Consider the following 21,089-nt stretch of genomic DNA (forward strand, 5'->3'; position numbering starts at 1 on the left):
AAAAGTCACACAATTACCACAAGGAGACACAAAACGTCCACAAGGAAACACAAGATGACCAAAAAAGTCAAACAGTTACCACAAAGAGACACAAAATGTCCACAAAGAGACACAAGATGACCAAAGAAGTCAAACAGTTACCACAAAGAGACACAAAATGTCCACAAGGAGACACAAGATGACCAAAGAAGTCACACAATTACCACAAGGAGACACAAAACGTCCACAAGGAAACACAAGATGACCAAAAAAGTCACACAATTACCACAAAGAGACACAATATGTCCACAGGGAGACACAAGATGACCAAAAAAGTCACACAGTTACCACAAAGAGACAAAAAACGTTGACAAGGAGACACAAGATGACCAAAAAAGTCACACAATTACCACAAAGAGACATGAAACAACCACAAGGACACACAGCACAACCAAAAATGTCACAAGATTGCCCCAGAGTCACACAAAACAATTACAAAGAGACACAAAATGCCCTCATAGTGACACAACACAACTCCAAAGAGACACAAAACAACAACAAAAAAAGAGGTAAAAGTCTGTGTGTCTTGGCCCTGTATAAGAGAGGTGGTGGGACGTCCTGCATGTCTGTGCCCAGGGGGCATATTGTCTCATAATCTGCCCATGCAGCTAAGCATCTTAACTGTCACTGTTTCGTCAATCACACACCTGACTCAGACTGTAGACATGCAATTTCTCTAATGCCTTCAGGGAAGTCATCAAACAAAACTTCATTAAGGTCTCACAAGCACAAATATTAACTTGATATTCTTGGGTTTGATTATCCTCTGTTTAAAATATAACACAAAACATGCAGGTAATTATGTGTGTCATTGTCACTTTCTCTGATAATTACTCTCTCTGCCTGAGAAGGAAAAAATGTATTCAGCTCTCTTCTAGTGATTGTTCACAGATGGAAAAATGTTACTTCTCCCTCAGCTCATAGATAGATAGATAGATAGATAGATAGATAGATAGGACAGAAATAAATCAGTGTCACTAACACTTTCTACTCGCCACAGGAAAAAAAACAAAACACAATCACGACAAAACACACCAATTAAAACCTCTGGAGTTGTGGGACTTCGCTCATTACCTTGCAAAGTTTTGGAACAAAACAGAGACCAAATTCATCAAACAAAAGTTTAGAATGTTATTTCTGCCCCGCCAGTGTAATTTATCACGTTTAGGGAAGCTGTCACGAGTTAAGTGGATTGCCAGTAATTGTGGCTGGCCCACCTCTAAGCAGAACCGACTAAACCAGCTCATCAGGGACAGACTTGTGAAATGGAGGGGAGCGATCTCTTTATCCCTGGGCAGAGAATTGAAGGTGGCAATCTCTCTTTCTCTTAAGTTGCCTGTCTTCTCTGTACGGTGTTTTTCTTTATTCCTGGGCTCCCTGCTTTAATGCCTTAACAGAGTCATTAAATGCAGATGAATCTCTCTAAATGTATCAGTCCCACGATAAGAGCTACTGCTGGTAATGCTGCAGCATATTTCATTATTTCCTCCTCATGCTGCTATGGATACATACTCTCTATACATTTAGAATCAGCTGCAATGAGTAAATGTGCAAATTCTCCAAATGGCTTTGTTTCACTTATAGTTTCTTTGTAAGCAGGGCTCTGTGGATATGAGCAGCAGAAATGTGATTTTTGCCATTTCTCTGAAGTCTCACAGCTCTTTGTTGTCTGAGCGTTCGTACAGACGCGGGATGTTTGCATAACTTTGAAGAAAATTAAAGATCCAAAGCACGCTGATCTCTTCACACAGCAGGCCTTCAGACAGGCGACTGCAGTGCTGGATTTGCCCCGAACAAGCCCTGTGATGAGGAGCGTCTGGGTGCCTATATTTAAAACAAACAGATATCCGTTCAGGCCTGCTAAGGCGGCTATTAACAAAATTCTCAACTCATATGAAGCAGCAGTGGTTGAAGTAGTAGTAATATACATATTTATATAGCACAGTACGTTTTATTTCTAACTAAGGTGATTTGACTTTCTTTTAAAGGGACAGTTCACCCCAAAATACATATTTTTGTTGTTACCTGCATTGCTATTTATCAATCAAAATTGTTTTCGTGTGAGTTGTTCGGTGTTGGAGATATTGGCCATATAGATGCCTTTTCTCCAACATGATGGAACAAGGTGGCACTCAAGATGGTTTTTGGAGCTCAAAGCACAGAAAAATACATTTGAAAAACTCAAAAGCAATGTCTCTTTCCAGAAATCATAACCAAGTTTCTCATGATAATCCACAGACCTTGTTGTAAGCATTTTCATACGGGAACTATTTTTTCTACTGAACTTCACCTGCCAACTGTATCACTGCGCAGAAGGAAGTGTGCATCTACTCATCAACTCACTGCATGCTTCCTTCAGCACAGTGATATTGTTAGTGGGTGTAGTCTGGTAAAGAGAAAATAGTTTTTTGTTGTTGTTTTTTTGGTGATTTGAGCACCACAAGCTGAATGCCATTTAGTTCCATTATATTCGAGAGAAGGCAGACATCTGTACGACGGACATCTCCAAAACTCTGAAACTGACACCAAAACAATTCAGACTGATAAACAGCACAACAGGAAAGAAGAAAAATACATATTTTTGATTTTGGGGTGAACTGTCCCTTTAAGCCACTTGGGAAAAGCAGAACAAGCTGTAAACACAACACTGATACATCATTACCTTATAAAGTTGTTACAGTGTGGGGAAGGTGCCCATACATTCAGAGCGGCATTAGCATATATTTGGAGCATATATTTGTTTCTGTTCACCTGATGAAAGTCAAATATTCATTCTTATACTCTGATTGTTTCAGACAAATATAAACCAAATACAATAAAGAGATCTGATACTTGTGCCCACAGCATTATATCCTGGCAGTAGAGAGAGGGTTTTAAAACAACACATAGTGAGTCAACATTTACAGAAAGTAGACACAAGAAGGGTTTTTTTTGTTATTACTTCAACATTTTAAGGGAGGATTTATAATGTCATATATTATACTATGATGTCAGCATTTCTAAAATCCTGTCTATGGCATTGATCACTAGCACTGTTATATGAAGCAGGTGGACAACTAGCTGATACACTGAATGACAGAGAAAGAGGTAGAGGTTACTGTGCTACACACACACAGAGACATACACACACAGACACACACACACAGACACACACAGACAGACAGACACACACACACACACACACACACACACACACACACACACACACACACACACACACACACATACATACATAACCCTCAGTTCCCCAGACCACACCAGGACATCTCATGCCAGGGGTCCAGGGGACGATTTCTCAGAGCCAGCTGATTTTTAAGAGTGATAGATGAACCTAAGTCTTATCAGACGAACAGATGCCCCACAGAGAACTATGGGTAATTACACTGGGGTGCACAACCACCATCATTCCCGTAACCCCCAGTGTGTGTGTGTGTGTGTGTGTGTGTGTGTGTGTGTTTGTGTGTGTCAAATAGTGGGCTGAGGGAGAGGGAAACATTCTTCTGTTATGACAGATAAATCAATCCAGATAATTACCTCTGTATGATTTGATCGTATTAACTGAATCTTCTTCTATTTTGTAAGCTGCTCAAGCAGTGCAGTCTCTGATGAACAGCTGGGATGATAAGGGAACCAGGTTCATAATCAATAATTCCATTCTTGGTTTTGAAGCGCAGCTCTCTTCCAGTGATAATCGCCGACTGCCATGTATGTCCTGTATCTGGTGTGTATCAGTGCTGCAGCAGCAGCTACCACATCCTGTTCTGTTTCTGTTAAGTTAAACAGTGGACCAAAAAAAAACTGTCACTACCTCTCTTTCCAGGCAAGGTGAATGAACTGGCAAAAGCTTGTGAGGAGAAATAAAGTCAACAATTCCCAAGGCCAGTGGGTGTTAAATCCAACAATAAACCAAACTGCAGGGAATGTGACAAGGTTTTTGAATGTTGAATTCCTTGTCAGCTCCTATGAATAAAAAGCTGGCATGATGTGAATGTTGCAGGACCGTATGGTTTACATTTTAACACAGTTTTGACAAAGCTCTGCTGCTATTAAAAAAAAATTCCATCTTTCAGGTAGCCTCCAAACGTAAGCAGCAAAAGTGCTTACCTACTATTTTAATTTTAACAGATTTTACTCAAGCAATGTCTTGCACAGAGTGGCAACATGTGTTAATGATACGATACAGTACAAATTCACATTACACAAGCTTTGCTAATGGAAAGATGCTAATTTCCAATCTCTGGACAGAGGAGACCACACATTAATACCAGAAACCCTCCGTTACAAACTGGAAAAGTGGAGTTTTGAGGGCAAAGGCTTTAACCAGGCAGAGAAGGCCTAACAAAAGACATTATTTTAAGTTGCATCATGGGAAATGAAGGATCTAGCTTTTGGGGTGTTTTTGACCCATACATTTTAGAAGTGCAATAGTAAATCACTGGATTACACTTCAGTTTGCTCTGCCCTGAGACCCAAGATTCTCTTGAGCCCAACAGTAAGAGAAGCACAAGGCAGTATACTTAGCAGGGGGTAGGTAGAGTACCGAAAATGTATACTCAAGTAAAAGTACAATTACACCTATAAACTGGAATTACTGCCTCACAGTTGTATACCTCCATTAACCAATCAAGTTGCAGTTACAGTTTACATCCATGTCTGCCAAAACATGGATGCTTCACACATCTTCCCCCGACAGCACAGAAGATCTACACAATCAGCATAGTTTCAAGGTGGACACCCAAGATTAGTGTCAGCAGTTCAGTATCTGACCAAATGTCTCCTCTTCTGTTCCTGAGTTATGACATTAAGTAATGGCAAGAAAAGTGTTTCTGCAGAACATTATGATGCCACAGTGAAGCTGACCTTTGACCTTTCGGATATAAAATGTCATCACTTCATCATTATATCCTATTAGACGTGTGTGAAATTTTGCCATGATTAGCATATTGATACATGAGTTATGACCAAAAACATGTTTCGTTAGGTCACAGTGACCTTGACGTTTGACCTTCGACCACCAAATTCTAATCAGTTCATCTCTGTGTCCAAATGAACGTTTGTGCCAAACTGAAGAAATTCCATCAAGGCGTCCTTGAGATATCACATTCACAATAATAAGACAGATGCAAATTAAAACTGACCTTGACTTTTGACCACCAAAGTCTAACCAGTTCATCCTGGTTCACAAGAATGGGACAGATGGACAACTCTAAAGCATAATGCCTTTAGCAATGGCACAAAAATGACTGAGGTAAAAGTGAAATTTACCATTTGACAAATCTACTCAAGCAAAGGTAAAAAAGCATATCTGGTTAATAGACCTTACATAATCTTTTAAATTAACTTTCCATATTATGACACAATGGGCCCCTGGCCTGGGCCCCACCATGCTTTCTACCCACAGAAGTGAAGGGTTTATATTGCATACAGTATTCACTGCAGCTAACTTCCCATAGTTAAACTGAGGGGATAGAAACATTCACTTAAACAGTATAATAATTTTCAAATTGACTTCTTTTTTGGGCTCTATTATTAACATAATGACTAAGCCCTTTGACAAGAAATGCAAAGTTAATAACAGTGACTTCACGCAGAGGTTCTGGCTGAAGGGCACTTTTAGCTCTTGGGCTCCTGGAATATCCCACTGTCTCTCCATCTCTTGCTCTCAACCTGTCTCCTTGTTATCATAAAATCAAAGATTAACATTACACAGAAAAATTAACATAGCTAATGTCATCCGGAGAACTACACTGTCACCAACGGTATGTGCAATTCACTTTAATGTGCCTGTGGAGGTTAAAATAGGGGTCTTCTAAAAGTTGAGATCTCAGTGTTTTTCGGGAGGCACAGCAGCACTTCATCATGTAACTGTTGTCTTTTTTATATTTATGGTTTAAAAAAAAAAAAAGTGTGGCCAGATGTGGCCAGAGCTTGAGGCTGGAAGCTGCCTCTTGTTCTGGGCTTACTCCATTATCATCACATCATGGTCAAAAGATAGGTGGGACTTATTTTACTTCCAGCCAGCTGGCAACTTGGGAGCTCCAGCTGAGATACTCAGGGACATGAAAAGAACTAATATACCTTTTTTTAGTTCATTGTGAGTCCAACAAGAAGTGCAATGCTACACTGGTGGTGTACTCTTGAGTATGGCATACTTTTGTATTCTGTGTTCAGAAGGGGTGACCCTGAATAATTGACTATGGAGCCTGATTCGATTGCCAATTTCACAGTCAAATCGTAGGAAAATGTAATTATGAAACAAATGATCATTCCATTGCTACAGTGGGGGAAAATGAAATTTGGGCCAAACGTTCAATTTACAACCATGACATGCATGCAGGCTTACAAACCAAACAAAGTGACATGTCCTGTCTGTCTGCATACACACCCCTACATGCAACAATCAGCTCTGTCCATGGTACTGAAACACCAGTTCAGTGATAGTCACATGTATCTCGGCCAAGGACTGGGCTGTTTTTGCCATTTTCTGTAGATACACAAAGCTTAAAAACTACAACTGAGGGGGCTAACTCCCCCAAAGACCCCTCATGATCAGATTTGACTATGTTAATTCTTGAGGCTTCTACTGCTCAGTTTTTGGAGAAAAGGTTTTAAATTTAAGAAAGCCTGTATTACAGTAGCTGCAAAAACCAAGTGTAAATGTTTATTTTCATGCCCTTGATATATGAAGTTTGGCACCAACAATTCTCAAAGGCACTGATGTGTGATCTGCTATCTGCTGTTTCTAACTTAACTAACACTGCCAAACAAAATTAGCCTCAACACCAAACAAACATGTTTTCAGTATGGATATCCGCTGAGCTATCGAGCTAGAACAGTGACAGTAATTTGAAAATAAAAATTCTGAAAAAAAAAAAAAATTGGCACTTCCTAAAAAAATCCAGTGAAAAATAAAACACAGGCTTTAAAAAATTAAAAATATCTTTATCTAAGGGCGCTGTATGTAAGAATGTGGCCAAAACGGTTACTGCACTCAAATTCAAAATACTGCCGCGAGTCGTGTCCGCCCCCCCTCCCCTACAGATTTGAGGTTGCTGGACTGTGGCCGCGTCGCTGTGTCCTTGATCTTCGGTTTTCCAGCGGAACATTTGAGTGAGTCCGGCTTCTCTGCTGCTAACGCTGCTGCCAGGATACAGCTGAGGAGCCGGCTGCCAATGCTATGTAAATACAAATTTGATTAAAAAAATGATAATCTCACACTGAATAAAAAATAGCATGAATGAAAAACATCCAAATGCCAAAAATATCAAAGTAAAATAAAACATTTTTTAGTGCCAATGTTAAATTTTTCAATGCCAGAACTTACCGTCTCTGTTGTAGCTCCATACAGATCAAACTGGGTTGGATTAGAACAATAGGCCTGATCACTGAGGCTACTCTCTATGGGAGATAAATAAAGATCTATGTATGTCAATTGCAAACTGCATTTTGAAATACTGAGCAGATCACCAGGCCCAAACTGAGCCAGTAAAGCAAATTGCTGGCCAGTGTTAGGACTAAAAAACAGCTGTCAGGACATCAATCCTCTGCCAGGTGGAAAGGGAAAGGGAGAAAGAAAAAATGTTTTGATTCCGTGCCGTCAATTTGAATAGCAGAGTTTGTTGGTGTGTTTTTTTGGAGTTAGCGTGGGATGGTAATACCTGAGTGCAGCTCTCTAAAGCGATTTAATTCCCAGATGTCATTACGCTGGCATTGAGCGTTGATTTGCTTTGTAGTGCTTTGTTCTTGTTCAGAGAGCTGTTTGTTCATCAGCTTCTCTGCAGCCAGTTTTAACAGAAATTTCTCTTTTCTTTGAGTTTGTGTATAAGTGTGTGTGTGTATGTCTGTGTGTTTCTTATTGGAGGTTTATGTGAGTTGTTGCTAGCGAAGTTGTACCAGTTCCAGGTCTGAGCAAACTTTGAAGAGAGAAAAGAAAATCAGCATGACTGGCTGCAGACTTGATTTCTTTCTTTCACATCCAGCAGCCAAGACGTCATGTTGCAGTGGTGTATATATGGTGTCGCATATATGTAGCAAAGATTAGTGTGACTCTCAGCCACATCACATTATATACTGTTACTGTGCCATTAAAATCAATAGAAAGAGAGGTAAAACTTGCAAAATGATCATAATTTAGACTTCATATAAAAATCCCATTGCACTTAAACTATACAACAAAAATTACTCTCCACTTTAAAAAAGCTAGATATGCAATCACATATACAGCCCTCTCTAGATCACGCTGATAAAGAGACAAGGGTTGGCTTTCAGTGGACCCAATATAGTTTGATTTACCTGCGGTCGTTTTAAAAGGGGGGCACGATATTCCCCCTAATGTGAATTGAAAAGCACTGGAGGAGAAAATCATTTCATCACTCTATCTGTGATGGTGTCAGCAGAGGGAGCGAGAATTGACTAATATGTGTGTGTGTGTGTGTGTGTGTGTGTGTGTGTGTGTGTGTGTGTGTGGCAGACAGTCATTTTAGTGGATCCACAGAGGATAAATGATTACCTCTGTTAAGATGGAGCTTTGAGCTGAAGAGACTGTGTGATGGTGTGATATTGAAGGCCCGGTGTGAATCCTATCGACCACAGTGCATCACCACCCACACAGCCTGAATTCATATAGACCTGCCAGCTATACACTGAGCATACCAGAAACACCTCCTTAATATTGAGTTGTACCACCTCATGCATGATTCATGTTTTTACTGCTTTGAAATCTTTGAATTTGTCTTTGTTTGCATCCCCCTCTGTCAGAATTAAAAGGGAAAATCCATCCTTTTACAACCTGGGTAATATTTCATGTAGTTTTAGGTCCTCCTGGTTGCAGCCACATTGCTAGAAGCAGGCTGTTCTCATCCACTGGTTTTCCTATAATAAGTAATGCACCAAAGTTTGGATGAATCCCACTTAATTTTGAGCCAGTAATTCGTACATGACCCACGTATTTTGTAAAGTTGCCATAATATGACCAATGTGCTGCCAAGAGTAAAGAAGGAAGTGAGGATCCCGTGAGGATCATAAGGAAGCAGGTTGGGGTGGTGGATGGTAACAAAACACATTACTTTATTGCGGAACTTTCCCCAGGATACCAGTGTTTGGAGCTGTGTGAACTTTGAGTGAGTCATTTTAAGATACGTTGTCACCACAGTTTCTCTCCTAAACCTAACCTCAGTAGCTTTATTTGCCTAAACCTAACCTGTGATTTTACGTTAATTATGAAACTTTATGTTGGGGATGCTACATCATCCATGGGGCGCTAATTTGCAGTATATCATACAAACTATAGTGTGTGCATTTTTGTTGGATAACATACAAAGCGTTGTTTGAGGATATGTTGATAAAATTGATGGTGAACAAAGCCCTGGTTTTACTTGCCTCCTTTAAGAGACAACAATGACAAACCTTAAAATGATTAAGGCTGACCCCTTATAATCAACCAAATGTTAGTCGACCAGAAAGGTCATTAGTCCGCAAGATTTCTTTGGTCGCTTAGTCACAGAAAAAAAAATGAAAAAATAAAAGTGAAACTGTATTAGGAGCTTGGCCTCAAAATAAATCCAAACCTATATGACCTGACCATGTGTGAATTTAATTTGAAAGGACAGATACAGGAAGTGGCCATGCCCAGCAGTCAGACAGGAGTCAGGTTAATTTACAGGGCTGGTACCTGCAGTTATTACACAGGCTAGTTAATAACATGTCGGGCAGGAAATCCAAAGTGTGGGACCATTTTGAGAAGGTGAAGGATGAACTCAAGGTGATATGTAAACTCTGCAGCAAATCATTTGTCGACTACAAACATGACATATCATCTGAAACATGTAAGTAGCTACATGCCCATTAGCCACTTAGCACAATCATTACTGCTTTTTTTTTTTTTTTTTTTAAAGATATTTGTTGGGCCATTTTGCCTTTAATGGACAGGACAGGTAAGTGTGAAAGGGGGAGAGAGAGAGGGAGTGACATGCAGCAAAGGGCCACAGGCTGGATTCGAACATGTGCCGCTGTGGCAAGAGCCTTGTACATAGGGTGCCTGCTCTACCACTAAGCCACCGACACCCCTGCACAATCATTACTGCTTCATCGACAGCGTAATTAACAGGCGGCTCGCTCAGTGTGTGACGTGCACTTGTAGATAAAATATAGGCCTGTATTAATGAAGGTTCATTAGTACGGTTTTGTATTTCTCTGTAATATAGCACAGTGTTAAAGAGGCAACAGATAGGATTCGTTTTTGTTTAGCTTGGCGCCACCTAGTGTCAGTGGTGTTGCGTTGCACTGTCGCAACGACCAAATTGACCGTGGGGATCAGAGATAATCAATAATATGACTCTACTAGACTCTCTAAATTAAATATAATGTAGGCTGTAAAGCCACCAGTATACCTCTATGTATATGTAGAATGAGAAGGTGTGTGGACACTCTACTAAATAAATGAGTAAAGAGACCGAGCAACAATTATCAGATTTATCTGAAGAAAAAACAAATAGTAATGCAAATAATTATAGCACAATGCACAGTACCAGTACAAACAACTCACAGTGAATTATATCAATATGTACAGTATCAGTACAAACAACAGTAGACACAGTGGAATTATACCAATATGCACATGTAAACAGTCCTGATTCTAGAATAAATGGTACCGTATGGAAACGATGCAGCCGGTTGGAGCTCAAATTGAATGGGAAACAAAGTTCAGTGTTCACTTAGCTGGGCGTAACTTAGCTGGGCGATGTCCGTCGATAGCTGCCTCCGTGAGAAGAGAATGGAAGGAAGGGAGGGGGGTATCACTGTCCGAGGGCTGACGTAGAATGGCAGCGAGGACGTCAGCTGACCAACACTCGCTACCCGGTCCCTGGTTGCGGCGATTTGCAATGCTGGCCAGCTAGGAATTAACTAGCAGAAAGCTAGAAAGAAAGCTAGCTGGACATCGGTTTTGAAGCCTCTTTGGTCACGGAGCTCCCTTCATCTCTTGAACGCCTGACTGAGGTTTACTCTTGTTTTTCCTCTTCCTTTATCACTCTCCTTTTTGCTCTTCTTTGCCTCCTCAGACAGAGGAGCTCGTTTTCATTTGCTAGGCTGTTTTTCAGGCTTAACACTGGAGTAGCTCTACAGTACCAAGGGTAATTTGAATGGAATACAGGACAAGTAACTTTGAGTGTTCACTTTCATTTGGAACGCCACATCCTCTAACTCATACATACTGTAGGTTGGACTGTAACAGAGTTGGCCACAATTAGTGTATCAGCCATAACTGCCACAGTAACATTCACAGGAAAATTTGGGTTTTTCCTTAAATGTCGTAGCTCCTCGGCAGAGCTCCAGTCAAAACTTTATATGCACAAAATGCTAAACTTTTGTGGTGATCTGCTTTGAATGAGTGAAGATTGCAGCAGATGATGCAAATAATTGAGCTGATGTAAAACCATTACTGAAAATCACTTCCAAATGCATTCTGAAATTGTCCATCTTTAAATTGACTCAAAAAATATTTCTTTCCCCAAATAAATAACATACATATTTTTTTAAAATATCTGTAAAAGGGTGGAGAGAAATGAACATCATGTCAGCTCACGTAATGGGATGTATGAGCACACTTGTAGTCCATATCTCTAGTGTGCACTCTCATCTCCTCAGAAAAGAACCTTGGGGGACGACCATTTCAAAAGGGCAGTGACCAAACAAGATGCTCTATGTATCTCTCTACTGATGTTACTATAGCAACCCAGTCTTCTGCAGAGAGTGTGCATGTGCATCTTTATGTCTCTGTAGTAGTGTGAGCAGTGTGTATATGCAATAAGCCTCTCTGTCTATGTAGGCCTACATGAGTTCTTGCAGTGTATGCATCTTGATACAGTGTGTGTGTGTGTGTGTGTGTGTGTGTGTGTGTGTGTGTGTTTTCATGTCATTCCATGCCACATCAGGCACTGCCTACATTCAGCCTGAAGATAACCTCAGCAGGTGATAGTTACTCATCTACAGTCGCCTATGTGTGACCATACCCTTAGACAGAATGAAATAATAGCGGTTAAATTGGATGGCCTTTTGGTTTTGCGTTGGCATGATGGTAATATGACCACTGTAAACCTGGGGTTGACACATACAGCGCATGCTGCCACATGCAGGCCAAATTAATCATCTACCTACAAGGTCCAGCAGTACATTTTTGGACATTTTCCCCCTGCTTGCTTTTCTTAAAAAACATAACTGGAATGTATTAATGAATGCAGAATTTGAAGATGCTCAAGGTTGCATACAACTTGTTTTAACCTTCTAACACTGAAAAGGCCTTGCCTGATTTTTGCCCATAAGCATTCAGAGGGCAGATACCATCAAAACAGTCTGCTTCTAAGCTGAAGTAAAATTAAATTAGGGAATTCAGACAAATCTCTAACAAGAACAAGGTGCTAATAATTATCATCAGAGTAACTGATGGTGTCTTCCACCCTATTGTGCAATCAGAAAGAAAATAGCCACTGCAAACTAAGGAAACAGACTAGCCTCTTCAAAATCAAACTAAGCATTTGGTGGTGGTTTAAACAGTCCATGACCTTTTTCAGCAGACAAATATGCATACAAATGTTTAGAGCAACCACTTTTGATTGAAAAACATTACATTTCCTCTCCACTTGGTCTACTTGGGGTAATTTTCCTTAAAAACCTAAAACATGGTGAATACATGATTTTACAGTGATAATACCTTCTTGAACCACAAGAATAGTTGAACAATTTGATTGTTTAAATGGTCCAAATGCAGTCCTGATGCAGGAATAAAACAGTGGCATGGTACATTTCTGCAAACCACTAATGCATTACATTTGTACAATTCATAAGTGTCATATTAATGTTTCTAATTTGATGTGCTATATGAACTGACTTGGAGATGGTGGAGATGGCGTGACACCTGGGCAGAATCAGTTACTTTTTAGTGAGTGATTGCTGTGTTTCCAGCCGCTTTGTAGGCTTGAAATGTGGGTGTTTCTTAGCGACCGTTGTTGTGTTTCCATCGGGGATGGTGCCAAAAAAGAAGTTGTTCTTTACCGAGGCATCGGCGGCTTCTTCAATCATGACTGTGCCACCAAAGTCCAGGTTTTAAAGCTCAACATAATCTTTTCCTAACCATTACCAAATGATTTTGTGCCTAATCCTAACCACACATTTACCAAAGCGTTGTTGAAACATAAAGCTTCAGTGTGTCTGCTACATAATAATGTACTAATTAAACAAATCTGAGATTTGCAGAAATGTGCAATGCCATTTTTTTCTGGTGACTGGGTTGTCAAAATTATGCTGGCTTGTAAAACTGATAAGCTTGTTGATTTTAGATCCTTAAAGTAAATGCCTGAGTTTCCTTGTAAAAAAGATGTATCTAATTTCAAGCTTGCCGACTGATCATGTCATAGATGCACATAGAGTACAGCTCGACTAGTTCAAATATTTGAAAGAGTGACTGGTGGTGAGGGAAACGGAGACAGACAGAGGATGCTGGATGAAGAGGAGCGAGTTGACATTTGTGTATATATGAGAATTATCTCTGCTGTAATTGCTTTCTTGCTTGTGCATGTAGAACATGTTTCTTCATGCTGGACTGGGTTTATAAAGTCATCCATCACTGTCCTCGTGTCATCACACAGTTTGTAGCACATATTAAATTTTAAAATGAGCATGTGGTGAAGATAGATGCATATTATGTCTCAGTCACTACAGTTTCCTCCTGTATGAGTCAGGATGGATACCCAAGCATCTATGTGTGTGTGTGTGTGTGTGTGTGTGTGTGCCTGCAGTGTGCTCAGTCTATTTACTTACGCTATAAGCTGTGAATATGGTGGAGCATTTAGCAGCTAAAAAGCCAGATATTTCCCTTGAGTGTTGGTGAGGATTAAAACTGAGCTAAAAGGAGAGTGAATACGAGAACATTGGTCAGGTGGACAGAAACATAGCTCCGTATGAATGCTAACATTGCTATGTGTACTGCTAATGTGTATAATGTGCAGCTATTTGCTAATAATGCCAAATATGTTATAGCCTATGTGTGTGATGTTAAACTTACTGTGTTACTCATCGTGCCTGTCGTTTTATTATTTTAAGAGAGAATACAACAAAGCAAACAGTACAGATATTAGCGTTAGTGTCATCCTCTCATGTTATATAGATATTCAAGCATGGCACACAGTATGATACTTTCATATATGTCCTCCCAATTCATGTATGTTTACACCTAATTCTATGTCATTTAGTATTTGTTGATTTGTGTGGACCAAAGTAGCAGACCAGTCAACATTACCATCCCACCAGCCACACCGCTAGTTTGGCTAATAATAATAAAATGGCATTTTGAACAACTTTTCTTTTTAAAACAGCTAAAAAAAAAAGTATGGGGTGTTTAGCAAAGGTTTGCTGCATTCCTATCAAGCAGCAGCTGTTCCTTAGCATCCTTACCTTTGCAGTAACTGTCTGGTTTGGGAGCATGTCTGCAGAGGAGGAGAGGCAGCTAAACAAGGTGATGCGTACCCCATCAAAAATCAGCGAGTGTGGGGTCCCATCCCTAGGAGAAATCTATAAGGCCAGAATACAAAAGAAAGGCTTAAGAATTAAAAGGACCTCTCCCACCCAGCTAACTCAGCCTCTGTTACTTTTTCCCTCCTCACAAAAGACTGAGAGGTATTAAGATAAGAAGGACAAGATTTCAGAACAGTACATACCTGGAGCTGTCCGCCTCCTCAACACTCTGGATCTAGCTCTTTCGTCCATCTGATAGGTTTTCATCATGGGGCTGTAAAACAGTGTTTTTAGTACGCACTTATGCACTTTATCTGTGGGGTACTGATGTTGCTGCTAATCCCCCCACAGGTGCTGCTATGTTTATTATTCTATTCCTTGTAATGGCGCTGCTGTTTTTATTTTATTCTTTTTAATGGTTTAAACTTCACTTGTTTCATATATTTATTTTTATCCTTGTAATGTATTTGGAGTGAGTGTTTCTTCTGTCTGCACATGGAGCTCACTGAAACAAATTCCATGGCAATATAGCATTGAAATTTGAAAAACAAAACAGTTGCTGCCAACTTGTGATGGTGATGTCATTTGGGGCAAGAGTCTGTGCAGCAGTGATCGCTACTATAGTTTCAGCACATACACTAGTCCAACTAACTGTGAGCAGCACCACTGATCACCAGCACACAGACTGGTACATATAGCTGTCAAATATGCCGTCACACTCCCTTTATATAGAGGCATAGAGGCAGAGACAGTTTTCTCTTAAACACCTGAGGAAATTTCAGGTATGCCCTTAGATACTAATTTCTACTCCTGCACCATTGAGAGTGTCCTGACGGGGAACATCAGTGGCTGGTATGGAAACAGCACTGAAAAAGGCCCCAAGACCCAGAAAAGAGTGGTTCTTTCAGCTGAACATACTATAGGTGTTGCTTCACCCCGCGTAAAGTATGTTTACACTGGGTGCTGTAAGAATAAGGCCAGGAGGATCAATAAAGATCCAGACCAACCAGATAACGGATTTTCTCCCTGTTGAGGTTGGGAATCAACACATTCTCACTCAAACCCGTCACATATCACCACTTGGTCTTGGACCTCCACATCTACATATGACCTGCAGGGTAGCCTGGGTGAGTCGGTTGTTGAAGTTCTGTGCCATGTCCATTTCAGCCTGTTACATGCATTGTGTCTTTTCAAAATACAGTACAATTTCACAGGAAATGTACAGTTTGCATACAGTCTCTTTCAAAATAAACATACGACACTGGTACAGCTCCGTGGCTTGACATTTTTTTCCTTCATCAACAAATTCACAGGGTAAGGTTTAGCCAACATAAGCATGTGGTTAGGTTTAAGAAAAAAGAACAGGGTTTGGCTTTATAATCAGAAAGCAAATACCAGCCTCCTGGGTAAAGGTCAGTGACCTCTCCCCTTAACTTACATTGTTGTCTGTTTGTGTTTCCCACCGGCCCTGTCAGGCGCCTTTATGGAATATTAGCGATTGGCCTCAAATCATATCAACATGAAAGGACAGCATTTTTCATCAGTGTACCACACAGAGATCACTGCCCAAGTACTGGAATTCGACGACTTCGGAATGAGACTGGGTTGCGGGATGAAGGTACTGGTTACACCAGGATGGAATGGATAGATAGAAAATAAGGTTCTTATAGTTTCATGTGACAAATTGATTGATTGATTGATTGATTGATTGATAACAAAGGAATTTAACTGACTTTCCATTGCCATTGTTTCCAGAGATCCTGCACATAATTTTAACACATTACGTGCTAACACCACGTAATGTGACGTTAAGAGGTCATGGTCATTTTATGTGTTTCTGTCCAACCAGGTACAGCCCAACCTTCATATTTTGTTAAGTCACTTAACTACATAGGAAATCAACAGACTACTGCTGCATTTTGCCTTGCTCATTGTGTTGTTGCTGTGTGCGTGTTTGTGTTGAGCCATGCCCTCTGCAGACTTGCTTGTGTCTGCCTCGTACATGCATCTCCCACACAGAGACACAGAGCCGTGACTCAGCCATTACTCTGGGAACAAGCTTCCTGTAAAGTCATCATCTTTAGAGCATTTAAAAGCTTACTGGCTCTGTCTAGACTTGGATAAAAACAGACAGGGTCAAGGGCTGATCTGAGGATTACATGAACATGTTGTCACATAAGAGCTTTCAAAAACATACTGGTATGCTTTTGGTGTGCTTTTCTTCTGTCCTCTGTCCCTAATTAGACTGTCTTTTTCTTCAGCGCAATGACATAAGACTGTGCTGTTGTCGTGTGATAGCCTGTGTTGTGTTGCCATGCATGTTGTGTGATAAGGTCCCTGTAGCAGTTTCTCGGCTCCATAAATAGAAGCAGCTCTTGGCAGGTATAGTAAAGGCAGGCAGGAGGCTGCTGAGAGCAGAGTGAGGCAGAGAGAATACTGACCGAGCACCAAGGACTTTGGATTTTAGTTGTGAAAGAAAGAAGAGCTAGACGAATGCTCAACCATTGAGGATATATGTATCAACAGCTCAGCCCATATGATAAACAAGCTGATACTGGAGCCAAACATATACATTCAAAAACAGTCAATTTCACCACTAAAGTAAAAAAAGATAGCTGCCTCTATCAACACAATGCACTTCATACATGAAAATGTATTTTCCTACCAACCAAGAATCTGAAACTAAATCAAAACTAACTGTGTGTTCAGACAGTATGCAATGTGAATTTCCGAGGCAGTGCAATTGCAAAAAAACACGTGTTGGTGGTGGGAATTTGCCAGGGGTGGCATGCGTTGTCGCAAAGACTCATCCCCATGAGCTCAAAATGTTTCAACTAGAGCGAAAAACTTGCAGTTATCCCGGGACCTGATGACTCTGCTTCATACACAGATAAGACGAAAAAGGAGAGAGACTGGAGGAAAAAAACAGAAAGAAGTGGAGTTCCTCTGAGTACTGAGATCAGTCAGTGGCTGAGCTGAACACAGGAACACACAAGTCAAGCTTCCATATTGTACAAATTGTAACTGAATTTTCAAAACAAACAAACAAAAAAAAAACACCAAAAAATAAATTTGCATTTCTATCCACTACTGTTATGTTAATATTGGGAGATGGATGCATTGATATGAAGAGTTGGGACCTGATGATGGCGCTAGACATTTCATATGTATTATATTAGCATTTCTGAAGTGATGTGGTATATTAGCTGACTTTGTCATCAGGAGGTGGAGGGCGTGTCACCTAGGCAAGATGCCTGCCAAGTTGCAGACCACTGTTCAAGACCTTTTTTTGTGTTTGTGAGTCATTGCTACGTTTTCAGTGTCTTTTTAGCCACCAAACATGGCTGTTCCTTAGTGACCTGTTGCTGTTTTTCCAATGAAAAGCATTGCTTTTACAGAGACATCGCTGTGTTCTCTGCTGGGATAGTGTCATGAAAAGCCCAAACAGAATCTTTCTCACCATAATTAGTGTTGGGCAAGTTACTCCCAGAATGTAATACGGGACATATTACTAGTTACCTTTATTTGAAAGTCATACCTTAATTCACAATGTTACTTTCTGTGTAGAGGAATGGGTAACTTATTACACTACTTTTGCATCACTTTCACCAAAATGACCTTAGAAGTACGTTTAGTCATTATAAAATGGAAAAAGGTAATGCTGTTTCATAGCAAGTCAAAGCACGGATACATCAAGTTTATTGCAGTTCATTAATGTACAAATCCAGTAGTGGGCGATATTGTATAGCCCAGTGAAAGCCTTCCTCCGGAGCGCAGCTCTGGTCCATTTATGCATTCACACGCACATCCTCTTATTAACAGGAACATGATGATATAGAACAATTAGGTAGCCTAGACATTTTAAAATGAACAAATAGCCTTGGACACAGGGATGGGCAGGCAGACAAAGTCTGATAAGTTATGAGATAGGAATAAACGTGGGCCTATCATATGAAACACAATAAACAAATGCTGAGGTTAGCACAACAAACAGATTGGTGTGTAAAACCTATATACCTGCCAGTTCCCGGTGTGCCGGTCAGCTACAACAGTAGCAAAGAATGAGTTATGTAGGCTATAAGAAGGGAACAGAACATCTGCATTGCTCCACTTTTGTAGGGGATGTGAACGGAAAAACATCCAACATGCTAAGGCACATTTGATGGCATCACCCAGATGTGCCGATCACCAGGATGAGGAAAAAAGACACCATAGCCCGAAACCTTAACCCCGCTGATTTCAAGCAGCCTTTAGATGCAAAGGTATAACAGAATACATTGTAGATCTTGTAGGCTATGTGAATGAAAACACAATGTACATGTTAACACACAGTATGGCATCACCCAGACGTGGCAATCACCGGCACCCCTTCGATAATGTGTCTGATGATGACATGACAAGACACAAACCTTCAGGGGATATTTTTTCTAATGGCATACTGTCAGAAGCGGCATGGTGTGGATGAATGAAAAATGAGAACAATAAACACTTAATTTCAAATGGTAACACATTGTATTACAATGATATTGCTAAAACACTTTACTTTTGCACACCCAACATTGACCCTAACCAAATGGTTTGTATGCCTAAACTGAATCACAGTTTAACCACAGCCTTGTTGAAATGCAAAAAAGCCTAAAGTTTAGAAAGTGCAACATAATAATGTAATGTACCTGTGGTTTGCAGAAACGTACAATGCCAACATTTTTTCTGGTGATTGGGTTGCAGGTGACCATCAAAGTCCTTGAGATACATCCTCTTGCCAGTCCGTCCAGTAATACTCAAACCCCGAATGACTGACACTGCTATTCCAAAAACCACACAGCTAGCATGGCTAAAATTCTAAATTAGCATATCAAAGCTATCCTCCAAGTTAATAAAAGATGTAATTACTGTACATGATACTATGGAATCCAGTTTAAGCTGGTCAGAAAATCATACTCCTTTCTTTCTTTTAGTCTTGCATTGGATTCATCCTGAGCTAAAGAAGCCATTCAAACATCAGGCTCACAGTAAAGTACTGCACCATGGATGTTTTGATGTGTGTGAATTTGTTCCAGTGTACAAAATGAAAAAACTTGAAGGTAAACATTTCATTTTCAGCCTAAAATATATGCCAAGCATTTATCCCTTTGTCCCTTCATTTTACTCCCCACTATTTTTAAAGTTCCATCGCACAAAGAGCCTTCACAGCAACAACAACAACAACACCACCACAGCCATTTCCGTGTGTTCATAACCTTTCTCTGACTCTGATCCCACAAATGAAATGGAGTTTTAAAAGCATTCTTGACGATCAGTTGCACAAAGCTAAAAACATCAAACACTGAATGAATTCAATTATTTGCAAAACAAAATTCCAATCGCCTCCTGTGAATTTACATAACCTCAATATAAACCATTCCCCCTGTCCCCTTATCTTATTTTCCTTCTCTTCTTCCTTTGTTTGTAAGTATATCAACTTTAATTCTCCTTGGTATGGTGACTTTTGGCAGAAAATTAAACTTCATATTTTTTCTCTCTTCCTCTTTGTCTCTCCTCCTGTTCCTCTCTTTTTCAACCCTCTTGCTGGTATCGAGATGCGCACAGCGTGAAATTAAAGCCAATGCATTTCTGACTCCGAAATAAATTTGCCCCTCTGATGAGGCTGGAGTTGGTCCAAGGCGCTGCGATGAAAACACTTTTTACACTTATTTTCCTTCATGGTGAAATTATCCACTGCTTATTATTGTTCAGCATACATGACTCCTTCCTATGGGAATGTGGCTGCCGTGCTGAAGAGAGTACGCTGTTTTGTCTGACAGTTTATTAACTGTTCTGTTCTTGCACTCAGTCAATGTCTTTGAGGATCCTTGTTAACATGTAGTTTCAAGGCCTTACTGTAGCCTTAACAGGGGCATTCATGGGTCAAATGAGAAGGAAGCATGCAGCACCATGAAAGCTAGACTGAAAGTTGGCATCAGAATAGAGGCATATAAAATAGAGGCATCAGGTGAGATTGTTGAGTGACCTCAACACCAATAACACCAAGGACATGTGGTAGGCAACCCAGACTATCACAGACTACAAAAGCATGAGTGAGGCCTCGCTGCTAGAAGAGCTTAACACCTTCTACACACACACTCTGATCTCCCTAACAAAGAGTCAACTGCGAAGTCTGCCCGCCTCCAGAAGACCGGCCACCATCAGTGGCCACAGTGGATGTGAGAAGAACCCTGCTGAGAGTGAATATGGGTGAAGCTGCTGGGTCTGTCTGTCTGGGTCTGTCTGCTGGGTCTGTTGCTATCCTGCACGGCGTGGTGATGAACTGTCTAATTGATTTCTGTTGCCGTGCTGTCTTGTGGGCCTGCACAGCAGAGTGATACTGGCCAGAAAATAGTCCCAGTTGATAGCAAGGTCTGACGTAATGCGGGGATGTTTTAAAATTATTGAAATAGTCTAACAAAACACAGACATACTTTTTTGTAGCTTAAAACCTTTTGGTTACGTGTCCCCTGTACATCTTCAGAACTACTTTTTCTCTGTTAAGCTACGGGCCATTTCTC

The sequence above is a fragment of the Epinephelus fuscoguttatus genome, linkage group LG7 (genome assembly GCF_011397635.1).
Source record: "Epinephelus fuscoguttatus linkage group LG7, E.fuscoguttatus.final_Chr_v1".
Lineage (NCBI taxonomy): Eukaryota > Metazoa > Chordata > Actinopteri > Perciformes > Serranidae > Epinephelus > Epinephelus fuscoguttatus.